At 37.3% G+C, this 13,605-nt stretch overlaps 1 long non-coding RNA gene across 3 annotated transcripts in view; it reads left to right on the top strand.

Moving 5' to 3' along the window:
* Window positions 1–13,605, top strand: part of LOC112642067 (uncharacterized) — a 141,135-nt gene that overhangs the window by 25,847 nt on the left and 101,683 nt on the right. For all 3 annotated transcript variants that reach the window (XR_007404749.1, XR_007404750.1, XR_007404751.1), the window contains exons 2-3: window positions 5,746–5,846; window positions 6,328–6,602. This is a non-coding gene — a long non-coding RNA (uncharacterized LOC112642067). The remainder of the gene's footprint in view (window positions 1–5,745; window positions 5,847–6,327; window positions 6,603–13,605) is intronic.

Raw genomic sequence — 13,605 nt, 5'->3', positions numbered from 1 at the left:
TATTCATATGCGATAGACATAGACATAAAAGACTTACAGGCAGTTCTGAAGTAGGGTATCAACCACTGTGTGGTAGCTGTGATCCAAGACAACCAAGAACAGCCTGGCTCTTCTTAACAGGAAAGTGTCTACCAGTTACACCAATTGCTGAGCCCCATCATGCGGCTCAGAGGTAAAACAGTGAACCAACACAGCACTTTGTAGCTACGTTCAGGAATTAAGATGGTAGCTGGCCCCTAATAGGAGCTCAGAAACCATTCCTTGTTAAATAGTCCATTTGGAAAGAGCTGCCACTGTTAACACTGATTTATCCAACCCTTACCCACCGTTTCCTCCTCATTTTCTCCCTCCTCTGAGTCCCTGCCACATACAATACAAGGAGAGAATAATCACTATCCTCAGTGTCATCTTTTTTTTAAATTTTTTTTCTCAATGTCATCTTTAAATGAAATATTTAATGTATACCTAGAAGCCAAATACTTAAAAATACATTGCAAAACATAACCTAAAATGTGCATTTAGATAGAGGCCCATCTAAAAAAAGAAAGAAAGAATAAAAAGTAAGTTGGGTTCAAGGAAGAAGGGATGTTTGTGCTGTTTCTATGCATAATATTTTAAGCTTTGCCTCTATGAAGCTTAGAGTTGCTAAAAGCATATTAAAACACAGCTAGCTGGTTAACTCTCAAGTCAAGTCTTCTAGATATAGACCATTATTTTATAATTAGAACACTTATTAATATTATAGTAAACATTTATGTAGTGTTGTACATCACCAAAATGCTTAAAATTAGTTAAAGCCAAAAGCAGTATCATTTTTATTCACTAATGAAAATGAAGTTTGACTGTTTTGTGGAACCTACAGAGAAAAAGACAGATGGACTAGAAGTTTAAATATTTGATGTAAATATCAGTTAAAATACTCTGCTGTGTAATTTAACTAAAGCATAAAAGGCTCCACCCCATTAAAAAATCAAATTATTAAAATAATGTTATCTTATTTCAAATGTTGCTCATAATTACAGAACATAACAAAAAAAAAAAAAAAGAACATAACAGACACTGATAGTCTATATCAGTGTTTCCATAACATTTCTGATAATATGAATCACAAGGAATGTTTGTAAAAAGTACAATTCCTTAGCTCCAGGGCTTAGAGTTTCTGATTCATCAGGTCTGGAATGAGACCAGACAAATTGTATTTTTAACCAATACCATAAGAAATTCTTATTATCAGGGAAAATCAGGAAACAGTAGTTTCTGTGAACTAGTATCCAACTCCAAGATCCCATAGAAACTTGGAAAATATAAACTTTATAATCAATCAAACTTTACTTGAATAATCAATCCATCAAGTACTGGGCTTAAGATACTCTGCATCTCTTTTGATCTTCATAACATTCCATAAGATATCATTGTCTGGGATCAAATTCTGAAAAGCTGAGTAATTAGATGAAAAGAAAAATTGAATAATTAGATCAAAATAAAAACGCCAGGTCTACCTGGCTCCCTTGCATATGCCCAATCAGTGTGTATTTTCTTTTGCATATTGCCAAATCCTGCATCTCAGGAAATACAAGAAGGGAGAAGGGAAAAAAAGTAAAAGAAATGCCAGGAAGTGCACTCAAGCTTTTCAAGAGATTATTGAATATACATAGTAAATTAAAAAGTTAAACCTGCCTTAAATTCTCCAGTTGAAATATAAAATTATTAAAAATTGTTAAAATTTGTTTAAAAATTGTTAAAATTAGGGCAGCCCCGGTGGCTCAGCGGTTTAGCGCTGCCTTCGGCCCGGGGCGTCATCCTAGAGACCCGGGATCAAATCCCACGTCAGGCTCCCTGCATGGAGCCTGCTTCTCCCTCTGCCTGTGTCTCTGCCTCTCTCTCTCTCTCTCTCTCTCTGTTCTCATGAATAAATAAATAAAATCTTTTTTAAAAATTGTTAAAATTGTTAAAAATAGTTATAAATTGTTAAAAATTGTTTAAAACTACATTCTCCAGTTGAAATGTAAAATTGTTAAAAAGAATCATGTCCCAGGAGAAGACCAAAGGGAATAAGATGATCATAAAATAAATCAAAGATTATAGTTGATTTACATATTAGGGTTAAGGTAGATGTTATTTTATTAGGAAGTGTACAGCCTCTTTTGGTTGAGGAAGTAGAAGTAAGTAGGTCACGATACATAAGGTGATATGGTATATTATTTCTCTGAAGTTGGCAATTTATAAGGAGAACATTCTTTTCTGATGACTGCAACTCTTAATCTTGACTAAAGGAATTAAGGCAAAAATAATGTACGGTCTATACCTTTGTTTTGCAATAGTGATGCTGAGAAGGGAGATTCTCCAAAGTCTTTCAATAAGCAAGCCTAGTTGTAAGAATCAGGTTATCTTGTACAAGTGCAAGAAATAATTGACCTGAGTTGAGCTAACTTTTTCAGAGAACACAAGCTGAGTTGAGCTAGTTTTTGTACAGAACACAGCTCTAATGTTACCTTGAAAGGCCCAGCAAACAAAACCTTCAGGCCTTTGATGTAGAAATGGGACAGATAGCTCATGACAAGAAAGGGTAGACTCCATCAGCAAATTGTTATTGAAATTAATGCTCCTCCCATTTTTAGTTTATGGCACTGGTCTGAATGTAGACAATGGTGATTGTTTCTCAGTGTTGTTATAGGATGTGGCTACTTCCTTGGCTTTCAAAAATTCTACTTCTTTGGTTCCTTCATTTCAGTATATCACAGTATTTCTGCTTTAGGGTTAGGGGAGGTGACCTTGGAAATAGACTTAGTCAGGGAGGGTATTTATAGCTTAGAAGAGAACACAGTGTGGATGAGCTTAGCTCAGGAGAGCTTCCAAAAAGGTAACAGACCCATCAACCAGTAAGAAGACAAGTATAGGAATGAGTCTGTGTAATGAAGGGGCTATTATAGAAGAATCTGATAAACTGAAAAGGCCTGGCATAAAGCAACATCAAAAACCATATTAATTCTGGTATTTCTTATATAGATGGGATAGGTCAGAAATTAACAACTTTGTGTTAGAAAAGCAAAATGATAGGGGTACCTGAGTGACTTAGTCACTTAAGCATCCAACTCTTGATTTCTACTCAGGCATGATCTCAGGGTCATGAAATCGAGCCCTGCCTCAGGCTTGGGGTTCAGCATGTAGTCTGTTTGGGATTCTCTTCCTTTACCTCTCCTTTTGCCCCTCCCCCCCCACTCACAAATGCATATGTACACACTCTCTCTGTCTCTCAAATAAATAAATAAATAAATAAATAAATAAATAAATAAATAAAATCTTTAAAAATAAAGAACAGCAAAAATGATATCCCAGGGGAGATGTTTAAACACTAGGGCTTAGGGAGTGATGGTTTTCTCCTCCAAAGCACACTTTGCATATAAGGAAGCATCCTAGTGATTATAAATTATTTTAATGTTTGTCTCTCTTGAATTTATTTTATTTACACTTAATTTTTTAGCTGAAAATAGATTTTGAAGACCTGAATGTGTAAAGTAAAAATGATGAAGAAAAGGCCTACTTCTCAAAGGCAGAAAGCTCTATTACAAAAATAGACTAATGATTAATAAAACACTACTGAATCTAGTAGTGATAATAATAGAGTGAATAATAGTGATTCTTCTAGGAAGTGACTACCTTAATATTTTGTGTGTCTGAGATCAAGGGCTACATCCATTGCTCTTTAAATCCTCCCAATTCTAAGAACTATAAATTTATGAACCAGAATCTGAAAGAGAAGTAAAATAAACCCTTTTCTCTTTAGTATGTCTATGCCTAAGAATCATTTTCAAACCAGGTTGTATTATTTCTTCATGCCATGCCATATTCTATCTACATGCCAAGTGGAAAACGTAGTTGAAAATGTTCTTTGGCCAAATATAACTCTGTTCTGGGAAACTGCTTCCTTTACCAACCACAGCTATTCAGACACATCTTATGTAGTATAGGTATCCAAGGAATACCCACCATGGTCCCTCAAGCCCCTGATTTAACTCTTAGGAAAAATTGAAAATTGATTACAAAGGCATCTGGGACTGGCATGGGGGTCTTTTTTCTTGCTTACTTCAAACATAGCCAACAAGTTGGTTGTGCATTGTGAGAGAGGACAATGGAAGCATCTTGTAATAGCCAAGCAAGTCATCCTTTTAGACATTTCCATATGACTGTCTCAAAGGTAGGTCTATCATCAAATCAAAACCAATTCCCCAAAAAATTGTTCTACTTGTGATCTTTCCTTTCTCAGTAAATGGCACCACCATAACCCAAACATTGAAATCCAAACCTAGGACTTCTTCTAGTTTCTGCTTTTCCTCACTCCCCAAATCCAATTTACCAACAAATTCTGGAAATTCTGAACAAATTATTCCGAAAGAAATCCTGAATTTCACCATCATTGCTGTTATTATCCTGCTCCAAGCCACCATCATCACACATCTGGGCTACTATAAAAGCTTCCTGTTTTCACTGTTCCTTTTCTATATTCCACCCTGTAGCCGGAAGACAGAATAGTCTTTTTTTTTTTTTTAAGATTTTATTTATTTATTCATTGAGAGACACATAGAGAGAGGCAAAGACTTAGGGAGAGGGAGAAGCAGACTCCCTGTGGGGAGCCTGACATGGGCCTCGATCCCAGGACCCCGGGATCACGACCTGAGCCAAAGGCAGACGCTAAACCACTGAGCCACCCAGGCACCCCCAGAATCATCTTCTTAAAAACATAGATCAGTCTATATCTCTTCCTGGTTTAATCCAACCCTGTCCAAGGCCTCCCACTGTAACTGGGAGAGCTATATGGTCTGGCCTCTGCCTACATCTTCAATCTCACCTCTTACCTCTCACTTCTTTGTTCAGTTCACCCCAGCTACATTGTCATTTCCTCTATCCCATGGGCTTGTATACCAAGCTCCTCTGCACTCAATGCCCTTGGATTGCTGTTTCCTTTTGCCGATACACTTTTCCCCAGGCCTTCTTCTATATGTCTGCTACTGATTCAGGTCTTTGCTCAGTTATTAGTTCCTCAGAAAAGCCTTCCCACCTTTCCTCTCCCTATTAATTAGATTTTGGAGGAGAGATTTGATTTTTTTTTTTTATCTATGTGCATCTATTACTTTGATTTGTAAATTAAAGTAAAAATAAATGTATAAATAAACAAAATGGCTTCTTTAATCACTATCACTTTGTTTTGCTTTCTTCATTGCAATCATCATTATCTCAAATTAATTTTCTTTATTTATGTGCTTTCTTGTTTATTGTGTTTCCTACTACAATGTAAGCTCCATGAGGGAGGAAATTTATTTCAGTGATGCATGTCTGCCATATCAACCAGTGTATCCCAGCGCCTACACGGTCTTTTGTAAATTATAGACTTTCAATAAATATTTGTTAAATGAATACATTTCAGTTGCCTAAGAGAGGTTGTTTCCTTTGGTTGAGAATGGTCTTGTGCATTCATTTGAAAAGAGTGTTTAGTGAAATATTTTGTCTAAGTTGGGTTCTCTTTGCATATTAAGATACTACTGCCAATACCCATGCACATCATAGTTTGTTGACACAAATGAGAAATTGTATGCATGTGTACAGAGCTTGTAACAAAGATGACAAATAGATGGATCTCTATATCTGTTTAAGCATATTAGTGGAAAGGTTCACATCAAAGTGAAAATTGAAAAGCAAACTTAATGTTGACTTTGATCTAATCGCTAATATCTGAGTTCTGCTTTCTAGGTAGTGGTGAATTGTGTGGAATTGCTGATGCTGGAGATGAAACCAGAATATGAGGATACTCTAAACTGATTTGTAGCACAGTAAAAATGGAAGAATAAGAGGTAAGGATAACTGCCTAGACACTCCAAATAGGACACAAAGTTATGAGAACATGGTTATGACAAGTTGTTTAGAATCATGGCTTTGAAAAATAAGAATTATAATTGATTAAATGCCTACTGTGTACCAGATCATTGTCTAGAATCTTTATACATACAACATAAGTAGGTATGGTTTCCCCATAGCTATGTGAAAAGTAGAGCAATAACTTAAATTAGATTTTTCAAATCCCGAAGCTGACATACTGTCCACTGCACCACCCAGTCTTCTGATGATGCACTCCATTTATTTCTGTGACTCCTGGCACAAGTTTAGAGTCTGGCACAGCATCCTAATGGAGTCATGCCTAGCTGGGTGGTAAATGCCTTTGCTGCCAGCAGAGGGGACACCTAAATGTCCAAGCTAAGCTGGGTCCAAGGTTTGCTGATTAAGCAGGTTTCAAGTCTTGTGCTCACTCTTCTTCCTCCTCTCTTTCTTTCCCAGCTTCCCCTGCAGCTCACCTCTGCCTCTGTCCACTGGGGAAAACATCTCCAGGTGCTAATAAAAAAGATAACTCTGGCCATGGTGTGTGAGGTGAAGAGGCAGCTCAGCAAAATCACTACTGAGAACCTGGGCAGGCTTAGGCAATGTGACCTGAAGAGCTGAAGTGTGCAGTCCACAGAGAGGAAGAATTGGGCAGAATGCAAAATTGAAGTGGATGCGCATAGAGGAAAATCTTCCTGACAAAGATTAATTAGTTATGAGACTAACTCTCCAAGGTAAGGGATGTTGCTCCATTTTCTAACTCATGAGCAGAAGACATGCTAGAGAGGACAGGAAAGAGATGGGGAAGAGGGGGAGGCATCAATGACTAATAGGTGCTTTCTACCTTTGAGTTTTATGAAGATGAATGGAGCATTTTTGAATGGAAGAATATAAAATAATAATAATAATAATAATAATAATAATAATAATAATGGAATAAAGCTGACTAAAGCCCTGCAAAGATAAAGAGGAATAGAGGCTTTGGGCCCCATGCTGATTGAGAAAAATCATTTCTTCCAACTGGGAGATGTAGAGGCAAGTGGTTCAGAGTTTTAAATTTAGAGTTCAGACTCTGCCACTTGCCCATTATACAAACCTGAGCAAATTACTTAGCCTTTCTAAGTTACAAAGTAGGAATAATACCCAATTTTTTTTTGTCTCTCATTATAAAATAAGGATAACATTGCAGAGGATTCTTATAAGATTGAATGAGATAACTCATGTAAAAATCAGTCTAGCATGTAGAAAGTACTCATTGAATGATGGCAATTATTAACGGGCCAGGGCTTTGTGCAGAGGGGGAATATAGCCAGGTCAGTTATCAAGGTCAGATTATGGGAACAATCCTTCCCTTTAAACTTAAGGATGGTGCCTTCCTGGCTTAATTATTTGCTGTGTCGATCGTCCACACTTCTACTGACTTGGCTTTTAGCTCACAGAGAAGATAAAGCCCAAATATGATTGATAGCCCCCTACTTGGAGGCAAGTTTGTCAAAGAACAACTCAACACATGTTGGTACTCTGCATCATTCTGAAGATAAAACCATCTCCCCATGGAAGTGTGTTATGCACAGAAGATAATACTAATTACATTATGCATTTATTCAATCTTTTACAGTGTACAAAGCACTCTGACTTGGGAAAAATTACTATTTCTATTTTACTTTTCAAGTTTTATTTATTTATTTGAGAGAAATGAGGGATGGGAGCAGAGGGAAAGGGAGAGAAGAGTCTTAAGCAGACTCTGTGCTGAGCTCAGAGCCTGATGTGGGCTTTTGTTTCATAACCTTGAAATCACGACCTGAGTGGAAATCAAGAATCAGTTTAACCAACTGTCCCACCTGGTGCCCCGGCTATTTCTATTTTATAGATGAGGAGACAGAGAGTTAGAGAAGTGAAGCAACTTGATTAAAGTGGCATAGATAATTGGTGGGTGGAACAGGAATCCAACACCCAGCTCCTCCAGACTTCCAGTTTGGAGCTCTTTTATACCACAAGATGTCATAGGCAATGGGAGCAGGTAGCAGATTAGAAAACTAGTTGCTTCCCATCATGAAAGCATTGGATTTTAGGACAGAAAGTAGCTTTCAGATTACCTAATACCATGGTTTTTAGGCTGAAACCAAGGAATCCTGTAGGAAGTGGAGAAAACCAGCAGGAGGTAGGACTATATGCATCTCAATTTTTCTCAATTAATTTTATAACATTACAGTGCACTTTGAATGAATCTCTAAATCATTAAGACTTTCCTTTAAAAGGAACAAAGTTGGGGTGCCTGGGTGGCTCAGTCAGTTAAGTGTCTGCCTTCAGCTCAGGTCATGATCCCAAGGTCCTGGGATTAAGCCTGCTTCTCCCTCTCCCTTGGTTGCTCCTCCTGCTTGTGCATTCTCTCTCTCTAATAAAGAAATAAAATCTGGGTGGGGGGTGGGGGTGACTGGGTGATGGGCACTGAGGGGGGCACTTGATGGGATGAGCACTGGGTGTTATTCTATATGTTGGCAAATTGAACACCAATAAAAAATAAATTTACAAAAAAATAAAATCTTAAAAAACAATAATAAAAGAAAAAAATAAAAAGAATGAAGTTGAAAACTCCTGATCTAGTTCAACTGCTTCATTTCTCCAAGAATGATACTGAGGCCCAGTCTGGTTAAGTAACTTGTCCAAATCTCATAACTAGTTAGAAGCAGAGTGAGGAATAGCATTGAATCTTCTTTACCTGCACATTTGATAAGCATGCCATAAATGTCCTCATTCTCCAAATATTTTCCTTTGATTACCTCAAGCAAGTCATTTAAATCATCAAGAAGAAATAAGCCCTGAGGTTAGTCTCTCCTAATGACTCACTCTGGGACCTTGATCAGTACACTGATCTCTGAACCCTTGGTTTTTCCATAAGTAATATGGGATGATGATTCCTGTCTAGGAAGCTCTCAGTGGGGATGTTGTGATGACTGTAAAAAAGAACATGTGAAGGTTCACAAGGTTCTTCTGGGGAAGGACTCAGCAAGTTCAATATCTTATTTACAAATGCCCACTAAGGATGTCATTGCTTCTAAGGTGATCTCTATAATTCACTGTCCCTATGTATTTGTTGTTTCTGATTTGAGAAGGCAATGTAGTTCATTTTTGTAATCATGTTAAAGTTTATGAAATAGCCTCAAAAACTTCTTATCACTTGGCTTTCTGAGAGGACTGTGAGTTCTTACTACTTGGAGTTGATAGGTAAATCTTTTAAGGTTAAACTCCTTTCATTCTAGATATGTTATAAAGGAAGCTATCAATACTGGGTTCTAGCAAACATGGGTAACCTAGAGCTATATGAGATCAAAGGCCTTTTGTGTAAGTTACAGAGTGTAGAATCCTTCCACCTAAGTGGCAGTTTTTCCTTCTTCCACAAGGTATAGTAAGAAAATACTATCACAGACCTTCAAGTTGACCTTGAAAGCAACCTAATGTATTTGTGATCTTTCTTTATTTCTCTGAGCTTGTTTTCTCACTTGTAAAAGGCAGTGTTGACCTTACCTTTCTACCTCATAGGGCCATCAACTGTCAAAAGATAGAATACAGGGTGCCGTGTTTTAAAACTGTGAAGTATATGCTTACTAAAAGGATTGTCATTTTTAAGAATGCATAAAATTCTACAGTTGTTTGTATGTACATATCAATTAAATCCTCTCAATTTATTAGAAATACCTACTTTGGAATGATCAACTACTCAGGGTAAAGAAAGATGTTTTGAATTATACTGATCTCTTTTATAGAATGTAAAGTGGCCTTACTGAGCAAGGCAAAGTTAGAGCTAAGGAATTACCTCCTTAACTGGCATTATCACAAAACCAGAAATATTTTCCTATTTTCAATTAAGAATATTTTAAATTAAAAAAAATAAGAAATTAAACAGATCTTTACCAAAATTCTCCTCTGGATGCCTCAAATTTCTAACTATATCTTTTGGAGAACAGCATTTCTATGATTATTCATGTTGATACTTTAAAAAATCTGGACCTAGTTTCCATCATGCAGACAAGCCACAGAAGCCGACCAATATTTTAAGACTGCAATGTTTACTAATGGATGTCTGGCTAGAAAAAGTGTTGGCAGAATTCTGGCGGAGGCATTTACTCTCACTAATGATGTGGAACAGGGCTGCGTAATCGTGTCCACTTGGATTAAGTCTACCCAAAGCTGTCATATTTTGAAATGGAACCAGAACAAGCACCCCCAAAAGTCCTGGGATTTTCCTGGAAGAAGCATTACATCAGAGCTAGTTTAGACCTTCCCAAAGTCATCATACCAGCCATTCCTTTCATTTGAGACCCTCTTTACAAAAATGACTTCACAGAGTAGAGTGAATATCAGACTCTTTTGCAGAATGTTTAGAGACATAAAAACAGTGTATCCTATATTTGGGCCATCCTGGGTCAGGAAAAATCTTTCAAACATTTCCTTAGAAAACACATCAAATCAACTACTTTTCTTGCTCATATACTAACATATCCCAAGGGTAAAGGGACACTCGATCCACACCCCCATCCCTCAACTCCATGCCCCAGGAAAGAAAACTATTCCCAGTTATGCATTATCAATTTCTTTCCCAGCTATACCTGAATCTAGAAGCATCAGTAGTTATTCATCAATAAGGAAGAAGGGCAATGACATTCATTTTGACTGTCTGGACATTGTTGCTGTATCACTCTTCTGGGGGAAAGTAATTTCTGTCTATTAAAAGAGACAGATTCCAAACTAAGATATGTGGGAAATCATTTAGTATTTAATAGAATTCAAGTCATGTACATAGCCTAAAAAATTATAATTAAAAAGGAGCCAGGCAAGGAAAATTAATAACAGCAAGCCTTTAAAATGGAAATCCTTAGAATAAAGGAATAGCCTTTGTTATCATATTAGTATTACTCTGTATTAAAAATGTCAAGATACTGTCATTGAATTTCTTTCCCTTCTACCTAGTTTCTAGACCTCCAAGGAATCTTCATTCTATTTTCTGAAATTAGATGCTGCTTCAAAGATTTTAGAAGTAAACCATGAAATGAGTACCAAGAAAGCATTAATTTTTGCAGATCATTATTAAATAACATTTTTATCCCACATTAATAATGTAATCACAACGTTTGTCAAATATCCCAAGATATGCTTTCAACAAATGTCTAATGTTTTCTGCAACCAAATCTGAATGTTTCAAATGGTTAGGAACTTAGATTTGGGGTAGAAAAAGGTCCTGTATCTCTCCCCTTATCCCTCCCCCCTTTTCCCTCCCTTCCTTTCTTTCTTCCTCCCATTCATCCTTCCTTTTTCCACTCATATGGCCTTTTGATGTTCCTTATCTATACCAGGGCAACATTTCAGTGGAAGGGATACCTCGGAAAACAATGTGCCAAATGCTTGTGTGGTAGCATTCAGACAAGGAGATGTATTTGCAATGTGTGATACTGTAGTCACCGCTGCTCCTGTATGTCCTCTCTCAAGATGTTTGTGCCTGCATTGTTGATCAGATGTCATCAAAGATTATCCCTTTAATTTTTAACATTGTCAAAGTTAATATATGCCCTTTGCTTTTCAATATCATCAGTGTTAATGCAAACCTTTTAATTTTTAACATTTTAAAGTTAATATAAACTCCATTAATGCTTCTCAGCTGATTAAACACAGGAATGATCACTATGAACTAGTCATATTAGTAGTTTTTCCAGTAGGTAGTAAATTCTTTTTTTGGTGATAACATTGTCAACAGTTATAATGATATATATCCTTATTTACAATATTATTTTGTATGCAAATTACTATCATTCTCAGTACCTCATTGGGGCTCTCCTCACAGCTCACCACTCCAGGCTTCTTTCCTGTCTGTGCTATCTTGTCACCTCTCCCCCATGTCACCTCTTCCTCTTCCTCCTTTCCACCTCTCCCTCCCCCTGGAGCTTATTGTCTACATGTGCATCAACTCCTGCCTTCATCCATCTAAGTTTTGTTAACACCTGATAGTATATATAGTAAACTTTACTGTGTTGGTTTCCTAGGGCTGCCATAGCAGAGGATTGCAAATTGAGTGGCTTAAACGGCCTAAGTTTATTATGTCAAAGTTCTGAAAGCTAGAAATGTGAAATCAAGTTGTTGGCAGGGTTGTGTCTTCTGAGAGCTGTGAGAGAAGGATCTGTTCTAGGCCTTTCTCCTTGACTTGTAAATGGCTGTGTTCTTCCTGTGTCTCTTAACATTGTCTTCCCTTTATGCATATCTGTGTGTCCAAATTACCCCCTCTATAAGAATACCAATCATGTTGAATTTGGATCCAACCTAACAATCTCATTTTAATATGATTATCTTTATAAAGATCCTATCTCCAAATAAGGTGGCATCCTGAGATACTAGATGTTAGGACTCTAACATATCTGTTTTTGGACACAACTCAACCCATAGCACTAAGGTTTAAAGATAACACACAAGGGGATCCCTGGGTGGCTCATCGGTTTAGCACCTGCCTTCAACCCAGGGCATGATCCTGGAGACCCAGGATCGAGTCCCGCGTCAGGCTCCCTGCATGGAGCCTGCTTCTCCCTCTGCCTGTGTCTCTCCTCTCTCTCCCTCTCTCTGTGTATCTCATGAATAAATAAATAAAATCTTAAAAAAAAATAAAGATAACACACAAGAAATACAGCATAGAAAAGAAAAACTTAAACTAAATCTTAAGCATCTTTGTTGGAGAATCTATTGGCTATGCCTGGTATAGAGTCTGATTCTGTCTATTCTTCTGTCCAAACTGCTACAATATTTCTGGGGCCACCTCACCATTCTGCATGGAAATCTGATGGTATACATGCCTCTCTCCCTGTGATGGTTAATTTTATATATCAGGCCGACTGAGCCACAGGGTATTCAGATATTTAGTTAAACATTATTCTGAGTGTTTCTGTGAGGGTGTTTTTGGATGAGATAAACATTTAAGTTAGTAGACTGAGTATAGTATATTGCTCTCTCTAATATGAGTGGGCTCCGCCCAATCAGTTGAAGGCCTGAATAGAACACAAGTCTAACCTTTCCCTAAATAATAAAGAATTCTCCTCCCTGACCTGCAAACTGGGGCATCAGCATTTCTAGATCTACAGCAGCTACCAGCGTAAGACTCCACCTGGGACACTGGCCCTATAGAATATGCATCTCCCTACCCCCTCACCCACACACATATATGCTATTGGTTCTGTTTCTCTGGAAAACTTTAACTAATACATTCCCTAAGACCATGTCCTACCTAATAAAGAATAACTACAAATAGCATAAGTATCACTTCAGGATTGCAATCTATCTGCTACAGTGCCAGCCCTTTTTCTTACTAACTACTCTACCCAAATCCTTCAGTCTTAAGTGTTTATATCTGGGTTATTCCCCTGGCTTTCACTCATCTTTATGACTGAAAATGCTCCCCCATTGGTCTCTCCAAGAGCATACCTCAAAGACAAAAATCTAGCTCTCAATCTTAGTGCCATCATGGATTAAGAGATACTGAGATCCAAACTCAGAGCATTCTGCTATGTGCACAGAACTTCTCACATACTCTTTGCATACATCTCAAATCATAGAATTTCTCAAGCTCTCCTCATCTGATTCCATCTAAGGCTTTTTGTGCAACTATGTAATTCCTGCTATAGCTTAATATTTCATGGGTATGGCTTTATAAAGAATTAACCTTGTCTGTTTAGGACTCAAAACTCTCCAAAGTTTAAACAG

Source organism: Canis lupus, chromosome 21 (assembly GCF_003254725.2).
Source record: "Canis lupus dingo isolate Sandy chromosome 21, ASM325472v2, whole genome shotgun sequence".
NCBI classification, from domain to species: Eukaryota; Metazoa; Chordata; class Mammalia; order Carnivora; family Canidae; genus Canis; species Canis lupus.
This window is presented reverse-complemented; position numbering and strand designations above follow the sequence as displayed.